Source organism: Notechis scutatus, chromosome 4 (assembly GCF_049901735.1).
Source record: "Notechis scutatus isolate UNSWTSFEM ecotype Mainland chromosome 4, rNotScu1.2, whole genome shotgun sequence".
In the NCBI taxonomy this organism is placed as follows: domain Eukaryota; kingdom Metazoa; phylum Chordata; class Lepidosauria; order Squamata; family Elapidae; genus Notechis; species Notechis scutatus.
In genome coordinates this window covers 154,196,125-154,212,426 of record NC_142012.1, presented here as the reverse complement: position 1 = coordinate 154,212,426, position 16,302 = coordinate 154,196,125, and the positions used below count along the sequence as shown (strand labels likewise).

At 39.9% G+C, this 16,302-nt stretch overlaps 1 protein-coding gene across 2 annotated transcripts in view; it reads right to left on the bottom strand.

The window, feature by feature from the left end:
- NLGN1 (neuroligin 1) overlaps nt 1-16,302 on the bottom strand; it is a 552,397-nt gene that overhangs the window by 511,292 nt on the left and 24,803 nt on the right. The window lies entirely within an intron of this gene.

Sequence of the window (16,302 nt, the reverse complement as noted above, 5' to 3'; positions counted from 1 at the left end):
TCCCCATTGACTTTGCTGGTCAGAAGGTCACAAAAGGGAAGCACATGACCTCGGGACACTGCAACTGTCATAACTATGAGTCAGATGCCAAAGTGTCTGAATTTTGATCACGTGTCCATGGAGATGCTGGAACGGTCATAAGTGTGAAAAACGGTCATATGTCATTTTTTCCAGTGCTGTTGTAACTTTGAACAGTCACTAAATGAATTGTTGTAAGTCAAGGACTTCCTGTACATGTTTTTAAGTATTTGGAAGGATAACCCATCCTTCACATAACAAGCTAACTCATCAAAATTAAAGCAACAATAGCTCTCAATCAACAGGAACGATAACAGATTAATTAGACCCAAAACAAATTAAACTCCAAAAAATACAGATACTATCTCTTGGCAGTCAATGACTGATGAATACATCCAGCTCTTAAATAAATCTGAGGCATTTCTTACAGGAATATATTGTCCATTCATGTCCCCATAAAGACATGTGTCTAATATGTCACTATATTGAGCAGTGTTGGCGAACCTTTGCAGCGCTGAGTGCCGAAATGGGAGCGTGTGTGCGTGGGAGTGCTGGAAACTGAAAGAGCAGCTCCCCGGCGCTTGTGCATGCCAGGAACCCGAGCTTCTTCTTTCCGGTGCATGCATGCACACTGGCCACCTGGTCTCCCAGTTTCCAGCATGCATGCGCTCAAGGAGGCCAGCCTCTCAGCGTGCATGCGCACGCTGGAAATCAGAAACTCAGCTTCCCGACGCGCATGTGCTCCAGTTTCTGGCACTCCCACGCATGCAAAGACCAGCTGGCAACGGGCGATGGCTGGTGTGCCCGGAGAAATGGTTCTGTGTGCCACTTCTGGCACATATGCCAAAGGTTCACCATCACAGATATAGTGGGAACTATAGGGAAAAACAAGTGTTCTTTAAATCTCAGAATGTTCTTAGACCAAAACAATGAGAAGTGTTTCTATATCTCCCTGGATCCTTCGCTTACCAGTATCTTGAATTTGGCTGGAAACAAATAGGTGATCATTACAGCTGTTTCAACCCTGATGTTCTCAGATCTCTGTGACCTATTTCTGGAAGTTGTATTTTCAAGGACAGTGTAACATAAAGCACATTACAGTTCTATTCACCACATACAGAAAACATATAGCCTGTAGTATGGACCTTAGAATTCAACATGAGTTCCTAAACTCAGAAGATACTCAGAATCACCTCGGTGCCTCATTTTGTGTTAGACTTTTCTCCTGAGTCAAAGCCTTTTATTTGATTTTACTTTCTTCCTCTTTAAATGAAGCTGGAAATGAGCAGTTATTCAGATCAGTACATAATGCTTTCAATGACAAAAGTGCCTTCTGTGACATAAGCTACATAGCCAAATTAAGCTATGAAGATGAGAACAGCCTTTATTCATTCATTCATCAAATTATATGGCTGCCCAAGGCTGGAATGCAACAATAAGTAAATCAATAAATATATTAAAAACACTCATTATTAAAAATATAAAACTAATTATTATTAAAATATAAAACGAAATGTAAAGGAGAGAGTAAACATCTACTGCATTCATGAAGCCACTGTAGAATATTACTGGGGCCACTGAAGATCTACTGAAAGAATTCTGGGATTGAGGAACCAAGGAACCCAAATGCAAATCTGGTGTAAGATAACAGTCCCACGTTCCCCAAGAGTGGTCTCTTCTTTGTCTCCCACCAGATCTTGCCATGCCCATTAACAGTATTACTACAGCCCAGGAGTTGCCAACCTTTTGGATTTCAGGGACCACCAAACTCATAATTTTAAATCCCGTGGACCAGAGACCCTGGGAAAATCCCAACAAAAGTCTGCAGGAAAATTCCCCACCCTGTTTTCCTACTGATTGATCATTCTTTATTTGGGATTGCAGGATATTGTCTCCAGCTCCGTTCTCAGGGGGAGGGAGGGAGAGAGAGAGAGAGAGAGAGAGAGAGAGAGAGACTTTTGGCTTCATGCAAGGAAAGCAGCAGAAGCAGCAGTCCAATCCACTCCAATCTGTCTGTCTGTCTGTCTCACCACTCACACCTTCAAAGCAGTGGTGGGATTCAAATTTTCTTACTGCCGGTTCTGTGGGCATGGCTTGGTGGGTCTGGCAGGGGAAGGATACTGTAAAATCTCCAGTCAGAGGTGGTATTTGCCGGTTCTCCAAACTACTCAAAATTTCCGCTAATGGTTCTCTAGAACTGGTCCGAACCTGCTGAATATCACCTCTGCTTCAAAGCTCCAGAAGAGTAGATGAAAGAGACCACTCAATAAAACAAATGACCAGAAGCAGAAGCCCCAGCATCCAGAAAGCATCAGTAGCAGCAAAAAAGCAGCAGCAGTCACCAGAGGCAGTCAGCACAGCAGTGTTCAGTGCAGCCAAATTGCTCTCCAGAACAACATTCCAAATGCTGAGACCAGGTCCAGAAAACTGCTGCCAAGTCCATAACAAGGACAGTGCAGCCAGCCAAGGATGGTGTAGCAGGTGTGGCTCACAAAATGCCATAGATCAACAGGAATGGCGTTCTTCCAGGATGGTGCACTCTAATCTCCAATAGTCCACTCTACCCAGGTAAATGCCTCCAAAAACATCTTCAAACACACCACACAAACAATCAGGAGGACATCCCGAGTGTAGTTCCCTCTTTCTCTGCCATTTTCCTAAAGAGGTCAAAGCCAAAAAGAGACTTTTAAAAACTTTCCGTCTTCCTGATTCCTAAATCCTTATATGTGAGATAATTATGCAGATAACAATTTTAAGAAGAAGGATTGGAGATATTTGATTGCCAGGTCAAGTGTAATGTTCTTATGATTATTAGACTTCTTTCCTTCCTTCCAACTAAAGCCCATCAAAACATCCTAAGTATACCAAAAGACTCAAAAGCCCCAGAAGATCAAAAACAGGAATCATCTACAACATACAGAGTAAGGGATGCAAAAGAGCTATTACATAGAAAAACTAAGCAGAAGACGGACAACAGAATGAAACCATGGTCACCAAGTAGCAGTCAGAAGACACGATGAAAACTTTTTTAATTTCATATCATATGGACAGACTCAATCATAGTTTCAGTTTGGATTCTGTGACCATCCTAGATGAAGCCAAGACCAAAAACCTAGGGGATTTCTAGAAGCCACTTTGGCATATGAGCTATCAATAGAAACATAGACACAAGCAATATCTACCTACTATGCAAAAGAGATAGCCAACAAGCTAGAAAGGGAACAAAGACCAAAAACTCCTCCCCACCAGCAATCAGCACCCAGATGAGCATAGATTAACTCCAACATTAACATCAGACCAACGATCAAGTAACAATACTCCAATCAAGGTATTGCCAAACAAGCCAACAGTAAACAGTCAACCAAAGAACTTTTAACAAAGAACTAACTTCCACTCCTACCAACAGGGCAAGCCACTATTAGAATAAGGGTCCCCAATCCGCAGGAACCAGGCTGTACAAATGGTAGGCAAGCAACACAAGTAGCAGGTGATTGTGAAGGTACAACCAGTTGCACTTGACAAAAATAGAAAAAGAGCAAGCTTCTAAACAACTCTTCCTCCAAAGTCATCTCAGCAGTTCCTGTCCTGTTTTAAATAATGAAATAGACTTTTGGCTCAGATCAAACCTACTTTTGAAACAGGAGCCTAATAGAATATAAAACATCACAGAAAAATCCTAGCTACAAAGAAGAGGGAGTCAAGCTATTCTCCAAAGATATTCATGAGCAGAACAATTTCCTTCCAGAAGTTGTGAATGCTCCATCACTGGAAATTTTGAAGAAGAGATGGGAGAGGACAATCATTTGTCTGAAATCATATAGAGTTTCCTGCCTGAGCAGGGGCTTGGACTAGAAGACCTCCAAGGTCCTTTCCAACTCTGTTATTCTATATTCTAGCACGTTTTTGGGGCACTATACCCAGGGTTAGGGTGGGATTCAAACTTTTTAACAACTGGTTCTGTGGGCGTGGCTAAATTGGTGGACATGGCTTGGTGGCCATGTTATTGGCTGGGCGTGGCCAACTCAATATCACTCACATTGAGGCACGCATCTCCTCACCTGGCCTCTCATGACTGTGGGGATGCTGCAACAGTCATAAGTGTGAAAAATGGTCATAAGTCACTTTTTTCAGTGCCATTGTAACTTTGAATGGTCACTCCACACAAAGAAAGTACCAGCAAAGGAGGGGAAAAAAACTCCAGAGAAGTTCTTGAGACAGGAAGTCTAGTCCTGCCAAGAATGCAATAAGGGTTAATGGAGAGGCAGTTTCTGTAAGCAACACCAGAATGTTTCCTTCCTGCCTTCCTTACAGGATTAGGCCAGTAATTTCTTCTAACAATCGGTTCTCCAAACTGCTTAGAATATTAACAACTGGTTCTAGCGAATTGGTGCAAACTGGTAGAATCCCAACCCTGGGCGCTATACCTTATCTGAGTAACTTTCTAGCTTGCCATTCAATGTTTAAAAATTCCACATTTTTTCCACTGTAATACAAGCAACACGGAGTTCTTTGAAAAAACATTGTTCATTAAGAGTCATATTCCTTTTGTTTTTTCCCTCTCAGTGCATTTTATTACCTATAAAAGAAATATACAAGAAAATACAGTTCACCTTTACTGGAGAGAGACTGTTTTTTTATTATTATTAAAAGGAGAATTAGCAGTTTCTAATGAGAATATATTTTATCAGTGCCTTACATAATTTTGCAGAGCAAATTCAAAAGGCGAATCTGCTTAAAAGCCCATCTGCTTTAGCATTTAACTTATTTTACAAAGGAGATTATAAAAGCGGCATAGAATAGCAGGGAGGAATGCATATTTTAGTATTTTTGAACAATTTTTCTCCAAAGGCAATAAAGCAATAAAAGGAGATTTTGGACTATTTCACTCATGCATTATCATCTCTTTTCTAATTTTAATAACATGTTTTCTGTAAAACTGTTTTAATTAACTGCATTAATACAGTTTTTTGCAAAACTGCATTAAGGCAGGCGTATATCCATCCTTCTCCACAAGGGATCAGAAGATTTGTCTGGAATGTAGAGAATTAGAGATAATCTTTCTTTTCCTCTTTCTCTTTTCTGGAATACTGCAAATACTTAAATTCAACATCTATTCAAAATACCTTGACAGATACTTCTTAAAGGATAATTATTATTTTTTTATAAAGATTCAAATTTCAAAGATAATAAGAACAGTACTCACTATTGTGCTTATAAGTATGGATATATAAGACATATACTTATTTACAGATATAGGCAGATATACATATACATATATTATATGTATATCTGCATTTGTTTCATGTTTACTTGAAACAAATAGGTAGGTGGCCTAGTGGTGGAGCTCTCACCTCACAGTTTTGAGACTGAGTTCAATCCTGGGTAGAGGCAGATATTTCTCTCTCTGGGCACGTTGAGATTATATCTGCTGAATATAACTCCGCACTGATGACAGGAAGGGCATCTGGCCAGTAAACACTCAGCTCCATTCAGTTGCCCAGACTCCACCGCAAGGGATTATGGGATCATTAAAAGATGTTTCATGTTTACTTAGTACTTATTAATCTATATAGTTATCTGCTTGTAAGGTTTTCATATCACTTGAGTTTTTATTGATTTTTATTTTATAGTTGGAAGTTGCTTTTACTGTTCTTTGTGCATCATCCAAAGTTGTTATTATAATATGGGCAGCTATTTTAATGTAAATAAACAAATAGATGAAATTTCTAGACTGACTGAGTTCCTATTGTAAGATTTTAATGGAATTTTGCAAACTGGCAGAGTTATAATGGCAAAGACAGCTGCTATCACTTCTTCCCATTTGATGGTTATCAAGACAGGATAAAGGGTCTTTATCAGAACTTCAGAATTGGGTCACTTTTTTAGGGGGTCCATTGTAACTTCAAATGGTCACTAACAGAACAAAACAACAGAACAGAACAGAATAGAATTCTTTATTGGCCAAGTGTGATTGGACACACAAGGAATTTGTCTTGGTGCATATGCTCTAAATGGTCGTAACTCAAGAACTACTTGTACTCAATTCATTTCTTCAGTCTTTTTTATATTAAAACCATCCATGCTACTGCCACATGTTGTATACATAATAACAAAATTATGTTATGCAAAAATATGCTTTCTGAATCTGCCTTTCATTACTTATGAAAGTTGAATAGAAGTTCTAACAAGCTGAGAAAAAAATAAATTCCTTCTCTGTATCTATATTTCTAAATCTGTATAATGTAATAATATAGTATTCTATGCTTGCATTGAGTTGTATCTTCACTTGAACAACTTTGTTCCAAAACTTTAGGCTCAGACAATTTTTCACTTCAACAGATCTGTTGGAAGAATCTCTTCATGCTGCATCACTGAACCTTCATGCATTGCACAGAAAGGTGTGAAATACTGTAAGCCATGCACTGAATAATGTACTGACACCAGCCTTGTTTAGTTTTATTTCCACACTGGAACGTACATAAAAAAAACTGACATAACTTGCCCTATAGCTGTACATTGTAATGAAAGTTCACTGACACATAAGATTCCTCCAGTGAAGACATTATTGCAACATACTTGATAAGGTTGCATAGAACACACAGTACAAAGACTTTTTTTCCTAACAAATAAAAATTTGGCTTTTATTTTTGAAAACATAAATTTAGGAATCATGCTTTAAAAAAAATAATTCCTGAGGCTGATTCCCAGAACCTCAATACATAAATCTTGTTCTGTTGTTAGTGAATATATAATTTATTCAACTTTTTGCACAAAGAATTTATTAAAATTAACAACCTCTCCATTAAAAGGACATCATTCATTACTGTAATGTCATGCTGATTTGCTTAATGGTAAGTCCCTTGTTAATGGAAAAACAAGATTTATATATAAAACCAACTAACTGGCACCAAAATGCATTGAAAAACAAATAAGGTAAAATAAAAAAAAATCAGGACATTATTAAATAAGTTTCTATTCTCTTTATTACAGGTATATCCTAGTTATTCAAAAAGCATTCCTTATTTTTATTCAATGCCTGGACAAAATATTGGACCGTATGCAGGATATTTGAACCTGAAACCTTATGGATTCAGATTTGTGCCAGTAGATGCAAATACAAACAAGGAAATAAAAATTAAACATCAGTTTATTGTAGCCCTATGGCCAGATACAATTAAATTTCTGGTGGTCCATAATTGAACATACATAGGAGTACCCCACATCAACACTGACAGGGCAAGCCACTGGAATAGAAACTGATAACAAACTCAGCTTGTTACTAGCACTGATGATGTTATCTAATCAAATGTCTGCAAGAAAACAACCAAACTCAGAGAGCAGCAAAGAGTCTTCATTTAGGCCATGAGCTACAAATATTCCTATGTACCTTTATTGGTACATAGGAAAACTCATAAAACTGAAGACTGTGGAAGGCAATTTATAGAACTTGGCTAAAGCGATAGCCTTATGAAATTTCAGATTTATTATGGTAATAAACAGAAGAGTGAAGCAAACGCATTTGGAAGAATATGATAAATACCAGAGTGCGACACTGCTTAAATTTGTTTGGAGACCTATATTCCAAATTCATTATATGTTGCACTTCTCACAGCGTCAAAATCAACAAGCACAAACTTTCCTTGTTTTCCAGTAGTATGAAATCCTTGAAGGTATACTCATCCCATTCAGTTGCCAAGCATGAATTTTAGTTTAACAAAAATGAAAAGCATGCAGGCCAAATGGTATGAGAGATAGCAACAATCATCTGCGTATGAATTATGATGGGCGTTTCCAACCCAATTTCATTGAGGGCTGCATCAGGGCTGTGTTTGACCTGGGGGAGCGTGGCCACTGGGGCATGGCCAGCTTGACATCATTCATGTCGGGGGGTGCCTGGGGTGACCCGAGTGCTCTGCCAGCGAAAACAGGCTCCAGAGCTCCATTTTCATCTGCAATGGCCTCCTGCAACCTTCTGCCACCGAAAATGGAGCTCAGGAGGGTTGCTCCATTTTTGCTGGCATAGGGTTGCAGGAGGCTGTTGCAGCCTAAAATGGAGCTCGGAAGCCCATTTTCTCTGTCAGAGGCACCACAAGCTGATCCTTTGCTGTTTCCAGGGTGGCCCCACAGGCCAGATCTAAGCACCCCATGGGCCACATCCAGCCCGCAAGCCTTGAGTTTGACACCCCTGCACTATAGGTAGTCTTCACTAAACAATCATTTATTCGGCAATGATTCAAAATCACAACCATGCTCAACAAAGGAGATTTACAATGGGTCCTCACAGTTGCAGCCACTGTAGTTTCCCCATAGCCATATGATCATGATTTGCATGCTTGGCAACTGACTCACAGTTATGACATGGCAGCAGTCCATGTTCAGTGATCGCCATTTGCAATCTTCCCTGTTCGCTTCTGACAAGCAAAGTCAATGGGGAAATTAGCTGGAGGTCACAGATGGTAATCACACAACCACAGGATGCTGGGATGGCACAGGATTCACCTAACGATGAGAACTGGGACTGCCCCAGCTGTTGTCATAAGTTGGCAAAATCACATCATGTTGTACTTTATGCATGTGGCACTTGGCAACAGAATTGGCAGTCCCAATTATTATACTAAGTGAGAACTATATGTTATTTCTATCCTTTAGTTCCAAAGGATGATGGGCTTGAATTAATCACTGTTATTATTTTAATAAAAACAAACTGATTTAACCCTGACAATTCACTTCACTTTATTATCATGTTAATTTGGATGTATAATCAAAGTTGCATTAAAATGTTTTTCCCCTTTCTCTCTTTCTTAAACTTTGTCTACACTTTAATGGAAGATTTTAAAAAAACAACCAAAAACAGTTATTTATTTTCCATACTTCTTAATGCAGAGTAGAACTATGACATTTTATCCCGTGTGTAGGCAGCAAAAAAAAAGTGATTTTCCCCATAACAAAAAGAAAAAGGAAAAAGGGGGGGATAACTCTTGTCACTTACATGCAAAGTTTTAGACAGCTAAGTAATACAGAATTAAATTTAAAATGACAGTTGTGCTGGCTTGGAATATAATGGGTACTGAAGTGAATGTTTATTCCTTTTAGCAATTTGTAGTTAACTCTTACACTGTGTGAATACTTCAGTCAATTTGCATATTTGTAAATATGCAACTGGGAGGGGAGTAAGGACTTCATAGCCTTGGTATTTTTTCTCCCATTCAAATGCATATGACACTCGGAAACTTTGCACACACTGCTGCCTTCTGGATCAATTGTAGCTTCCAGATGATCTGGAAGCCCATGTAGGGCACACTGCAGAAGAGAAATCTAATCAGAAAGTGACTATTTATATATATATATTATTTATATATAGTCAGTAGGCACAATCGGTAGGCACGACTGTGCGCTTATGCATGCCTAGTGAGCAAATCTCTTGATTAATCTCTTGTACACATGTCACACAAGATAAATTTGTGCAAAGACTCCCTGGTCATAATTGCCACATGCTCTTCCAATGGGAGCCACAAGTCTAGGAGAAATTCTTGAAATAACCAGTACTTCTAATCATACTCCAAAACCTACAGCTAGCTGCCAAAGCACCTCTCACAAGAGAAGCATTAATCAGATGAATTGGAACTGGCCATCATTAATCAAGGACTACCTGTGTTGGTAATACTCCATACCAGATAGATAGATAGATAGATAGATAGATAGATAGATAGATAGATAGATAGATAGATAGATAGATAGATAGATGGATGGATGGATGGATGGATGGACGGACAGGTGGATAGGTAGGTAGGTAGGTAGGTAGGTAGGTAGGTAGGTAGGTAGGTAGGTAGGTAGGTAGGCAGGCAATGTCTCAGGGGTTTTGTGTAGACATTGAATAAAATGGGGGAGAGGACCAAACCTTGGGGCACCTCATACTGGATACTGGAGTTGCAAAAGTCTCACCCTATTATTTCCCATTACAATTGATTGGGGACAGCTACCACACAGGGCCTCCAATCAAAATATCTTGTATGCAACTCAAAAGATGGCATGATCAATGCTATGGAATGCTGCTAAGAGGTCTAGCAGAGTCAGAAGAGTCCACCTCCTTCATTATTTATTTTCATTCACAAATTCCCTCCATTCAAGCTTTAATATAGGTCATCCACCTATAATGTCTACTGTTGTTTCAATCTCATGCCTATGTCTAACTGACTGACTGGAAGGAATCCAGATTAATACCTTGCTTCCCTTTTCTCAACCCTCTCAAGAAGGAGAGTTTTGAACCCAAACGGAAGTGTCCATAACCTATGAACTGAGGGAGGACATCTTCAGAAGATGTTGCACCACAAACTTCTTTAAGACTGTGAATACAAACCTCTCTCCTATAAAATTATTTACCAGTACTCAGATCTTGAGACTTGTCCCTTGCTGGCAAATGGAACAAGGTAGAGGAGAGGGAGCTTGCTTTCAGAAGCTCAAGGTGATGTATGCTGCATCCTTCCTATTTCTTCAACAACTTTTTGGGAAAGATTGGTCTGAGAGACAGTGATATTCCAAATCACCCAGCATCAACCCCTACATCAAACTGGCTCTAAAATGAATAGTGCACATGAATTAACCCACACAGAAAACTTAGTTCTAAAGAACCTACAACACATGAGTTTATATTGTTACATGCATCTAACAAATAAGAGGCAGTTACTGTATGAAGAGTTAGTTCTGTATCATTTGCACTTTCATTATCTGCATGTAGGAGTGAATTTCTGGATTGTGAAAAGTTATCATTTTCTTTTTACTTAATGAAAACATAAACCAGCTAAGAATAATTCTGAAATATTAAAATCCCATGTGTCCATGGATGTATATGTTGTATGCATTTCCCTGAAAAATATTAATCTCTTCTCTTGTTTGGCTAGCAAGTGTGCTTCCTTTTCTTGAGTAATGAAATTTGAAAAAGAACAACCCTTAAAGTTGCTAGACATATTAGTCTTGGTTCAGTGAAGAATTAATTTGTAATAATTTGCACTAAATTTAGTAATCTAGGACTAGTCATGGAATGACATAAATAAGATTTGACCTTCTAATTTGGTGTTTAGCAAATCTATCAAAGCTTTCACATTAGGAAACCTGCCAAGCAGGGTAGCTTCATTCCCTCCCTTGTCCCATTTAGCATTTTAATAGGAAAGAAACACATAACATACTGTAAGCTATTTGCTTGTTGCGTCTCCCTCCAACATACAGTAGAACAAAAGGCCATTAAGAATCTTGACCTCACAATAACAGACTGATGGTTAGAAAGAGCTCATTTCTCTGACCTGCCTGTCACCCCAATTTTCTTTATTTACTTACTTACTCTAGCTTGTCTCAGCAGCTGCATAACTACTGAGCCACATCCCAACTAAAGCCAATGTAGTGTGGAGCCATGGAAACTCACACTATATACTGCATTTGAACGACTAAATTTCAAAATTCTACTGCATGGCAGAAAAGCTTTCTGTATCTTTTTCTGGCTCTCACAAAAAGATGGTATGCCTACTTTCTCTAGAAGAGCAGACAGAGCTGGGAGGTAGAGTTAAACATGTCAGCAGCCTAGAGTCCTTACATTGCCATGAATGATCAAATTCTTTTGATCCTTATCTAGCACCAATTTAGTGCTGACAGTTGACTAGATTCTTGTGTACAGGCTTTAACAATAAATCTTCTGAATTAGAACTTATCTGTGACCTTCATCATTCATACCTGACACTTTCTGTCATTTTACCCTACCACACATGATTTTTGCAGAGATTAAATGTAAATTATTTTCTTGCTATGTAAGTTACCTTCGGTATCTGAAAATAAAACAGTATAAATCTAATGAATTAAAGAATGTATAAAAACAGTACATAACATTTGAAAGAGGCAAAGTTGGAAGTTAATTAAAAGGGAGAGGGAATGTGATGACCCGGGGCATGACACAAAAATAACCAAGTCACAAAAATAGAAGAATGTCTCTTTAATGCCTCCAACTTGGCCCCAATGTCCAATTATCCTTGGCAAGATATCAAACTCTTAAAGAAAAGAGTTTACTGAGGGAGTAAATGCAGTTTTCACCCAAAGTAAAGTTAATTCGAAATAAAAAAAAACAACACACCATACTGAAGGAATTACTACAGCAGGCAAGGATGATTAATTTCAGACTTCTACCAGATAACGCAGCAACCACAGTTGGGAGGAAGCCAAAACACAGTTAAGCTTTGACAAGAATGCATGCTTTGCTTCCAGCAACTTTGCCATGCAGTTTGTCCTTTTAACCAGTCCTCCCAGCTGTAGCCCATGAAGGGGATCAGGGCCCCTTCCTCTCCCGTAGACCATGCCACTCATGTTTCTCCCTTATCTGCTCCTCCCTGCATGCCCTAGGATGAAGAGGGGATGAGCCTGGGTCTTTCTCTGAATGCCCATCCGACCTGTGCCCTTCCCCAGTTTCCTCCACAACCACCGGAGCCATACTCACACTCCCTGTCAGCTGTTCCAGTTCTCCCTTGGAGTCAGACTCCAACAGGGGCATGACAGGGAAGGCTGTCTGCATGCTCCCCTGTGCACTCCAAGCAAGACCGCGAAGCCATGTTTTCATGCCTTTCCAGAAGACTAGGAGAGTGATGGCCCACCTCACCTATGGGGGCAATGGCAGAATAGACTCTCTTCCTTGATCCCACCAGTTGCAATTCTTTGGCTGATCAGCTTGCTCCGAACTGGTTTGCTCCGATGAGCATATGGTCCAGGCCCCCACTCTTTCCTGTGCTTTATGTCTTTTTGTTAGAGCACAGCTGATTCGTGCGGCAGAACGGTTTGCGCACACTCACCAAAACGGTTGTTATACTGGTTGAATCACATCCCTGCTTCTATTTCCTCCCTCCTAGGACTATGCTCACCCAGCCATTCATTCACATATTTTCTCCATCCAAACATTCTTAGGCAAGACCATCAACCCTTTGGGAAGTGACCAAATTAGGATCTTGGGGCCTAAGTCAAAATGATTCTCTCTCAGAGCACTTATAAACTCTGACACTGAACTAGCGTTGAGTTTCTCTTGTACATCTGCGGTTATCGCATCACTTGTGTGTTCCAAAGCTCAATTTCATAATTGCCTTGTTTTATTCTTAATTAAAACTTCCTCATTGGCACCTGTAAGGCATAATTAAGACTAATTAGCCCCATGCCTACTTAACTGTCATTGCTAGCTTTGAATGCATTTGTGTGAGAACAAGTCAGTATATGCAGGCGTGTGTGTGTGTGTGTGTGTGTGTGTGTGTGTGTGTGTGTGTGTTTGTATTTCTTCACAACTGCTTTATAGAGAGAGGAAATTAAATAATAAACAGGGAGGCAAGATTGTTTTTATGAGCTATTAGAATGAGAAAGTCCCGTAAGGTTTCAGACAGAAAAGCAATATGGCTAAAGGTAACATGCTGACACCTCTCAGATCTATAAAGTCTATGGTAATGACAGCAGTAAAATAGTGCCACAGAAATGTTTTACACACAGGAAAATAAAAATAGATGTAGTAGAGAACAAATTTGTTATTGCAAAGGGAGAAAAAAAATCAAAATTTCTCATAAAATTCTATAGAATGCCTACAATGATTTATTTTTATTTTTTTTGCTTGAATTCATGCTAAGATCTTATTATTTGATGGTTTTCTTGTTTTCCAATTCCTTTAGTGTTTTTCTGTGGCAAATATCCCCTAATTAACCTGCAAAAAAACAACAACCCTAATTTCAAGTCATTTATGGTCATGTTCTGTTATTCCTCCTCATTATTCCCACAGAAAGCATCAACACCTTGTTGCCATGAAGAGGGGAGCCATTTTGATAAACTGAGATGATTCAATAATATTTCTGTTATTTGCTTTGACAAAAAAGGGTGGTTGGTCGGAGAGTCAGACCACAGTAGTGTCTGCAGGAAGAAGGCATTAAAGTCATAATAGTGATTGTAACTATGCAATCAAAATCTTGCCATTTCTTATAACCATCACAACATATGTAAAAAAAAAAAGGAGGAGCAAACAATTAAGGTCATCTTCTTGACTTTGGACACACTCCCTGATTTGACACATCTCTGGGCATCCAAAATCCATGTCTATAAGAATTTGTACAAATTAAGATGATATCAGAATGACAACATGCAAATATGGTGACTTGAAACAGAAACTCAGCCTTTACATATTTGTGTCCTAACATCTGGCACAAGAGCTTAAAATGTGGGCTTTTTGTCCTAACACAGAATAACAGAGTTGGAAATGGACCTTAAAGGTCTTCTAGTCCAACTCCCTACTCAGACGAGAAACCCTATACCCGTGTTGGTGAACCTAGGCCACGTGTGCCAGAAATGGCACGCAGAGCCATTTCCCCCGGCATGCGAGAGGTCGCCAGGAAGAGCCCTCCTGTGTATGCACGTGCATGCCATCGCCCAACAGCTGATTGTCAGTATCTGGTGCACATGTGCAAGGGGCGGAGGTGTGTGTGCGGGAGATGCGCATGCATGCACAGGGACGCGCTGCATGCAAGGGAATCAGTTGTGCATGCAACGAGGAAAAGGTGTGCATGAACAGATGCGCCCGTGCATGATCAAGTGTGCATGCAAGGGGATCGGATGTGCATGCAACGAGGAAAAGCGCACACATGCACAGATGCACCGTTCATGAGGGAGGTGAGTGCACATGCGCAAAGAGGCATGGTGCACAAGGCGGAATCGTACACGCATGCCCAGATGCGCAGCGTGCAAGGGGATTTTATGCACACATGCGCAGGGGAAGTGGGAGGTGCAGCACGCATTGCTTTCTGGGTGCTGGCACATGAGTGCGCGCAAGCGAGCACGCGCTCAATTATCAGCATGGGAGCCAAAAAAGGTTAGCCACCACTGCCCTATACCATAAAGAGAAGCCAGACTAAAATGTCTCCTCAAATGCTGATGAAACATTTGCAACCAAATTGCCAAGCTTGGAGCCCAAACTACCTGACAACCAACCCTACTGATATTCAAACACATTTCAACCTTATACCCAGGGATGGGATTCAATTTCTTAACAACTGGTTCTGTGGGTGTGGCTTAGGTGGTGGGCGTGGTTTGGTGGTCATGTGACTGGGTGGACATGGCTTGGTGGTCATGTTATTGGCTGGGCGTGGCCAACTCTATATCACTCACATTGAGGCACGCATCTCCTCGCCTGGCCTCTCATGACCGTAGGGATGCTGCAACAGTCGTAAGTGTGAAAAATGGTCATAAGTCACTTTTTTCAGTGCCATTGTAACTTTGAATGGTCACTCCACACAAAGAAAGTACCAGCAAAGGAGGGGAAAAAAACTCCAGAGAAGTTCCTGAGACAGGAAGTCTAGTCCCGCCAAGAATGCAATAAGGGTTAATGGAGAGGCAGTTTCTGTAAGCAACACCAGAATGTTTCCTTCCTGCCTTCCTTACAGGATTAGGCCAGTAATTTCTTCTAACAACTGATTCTCCAAACTGCTTAGAATATTAAAAACCGTTCTAGCAAATAGCTGCAAACTGGTAGAATCCCACCCCTGCTTATACCATTTCAGACAAATGGTTGTCCAATCTCCTCTTAAAAACCTCTAGTTGGAGCACTCACAACTTTTGAAAACAACTTGTTCCAGTGATTAATTGTCTGTCAGGAATTTTTTCTTAGTTCTAGATTACCTCTCCTTGATTAGTCTCCATCCATTGCTTCTTATCCTGCCTTCAGTTGCTCTGGAGAACAGGCTGACCTCGCCCCCTCTTCTTTGTGACAGCTCCTCGGATATTGGAACATATATGTCACCCCTAGTCCTTTTTTCATTAAATTATACATATCCAATTCCTGCAATTGTTCATACATCTTAACCTTCAGTGCCCTAATCATCTTTGTTGCTCTTCTCATTATTTCCCATTCTGCAGAGAAAAATACCCATGTCCTGCTTGATAAGGGTATTCTGAGAATTGTTGTACTGAATAGGATGTGCTATTCTTTTAACTCTTTCAAAAACAGTAGGAACTAAGGCTACCAGATATGAGCTACAAAACTCCAGATAGAGGTTTTCAGTATCTTGATATCAACAATGAGTTTTTGATAACTTTTGTTTCATCTTTCTTTCCACGATGACAGATAAACTTCTTCCAGAGAGCTAAATTCATTATGTTATGCAAAGTTTTAACTACAGTTTGTTTAACAAACCCAAACAAGTATACAGGCACACAAAGTAACATGTTTCTTTCACTTGCTTCTTGATTTGTTGCTTCCTTTCCCCTCCATTTTAAGCATTCTTAGCTCTA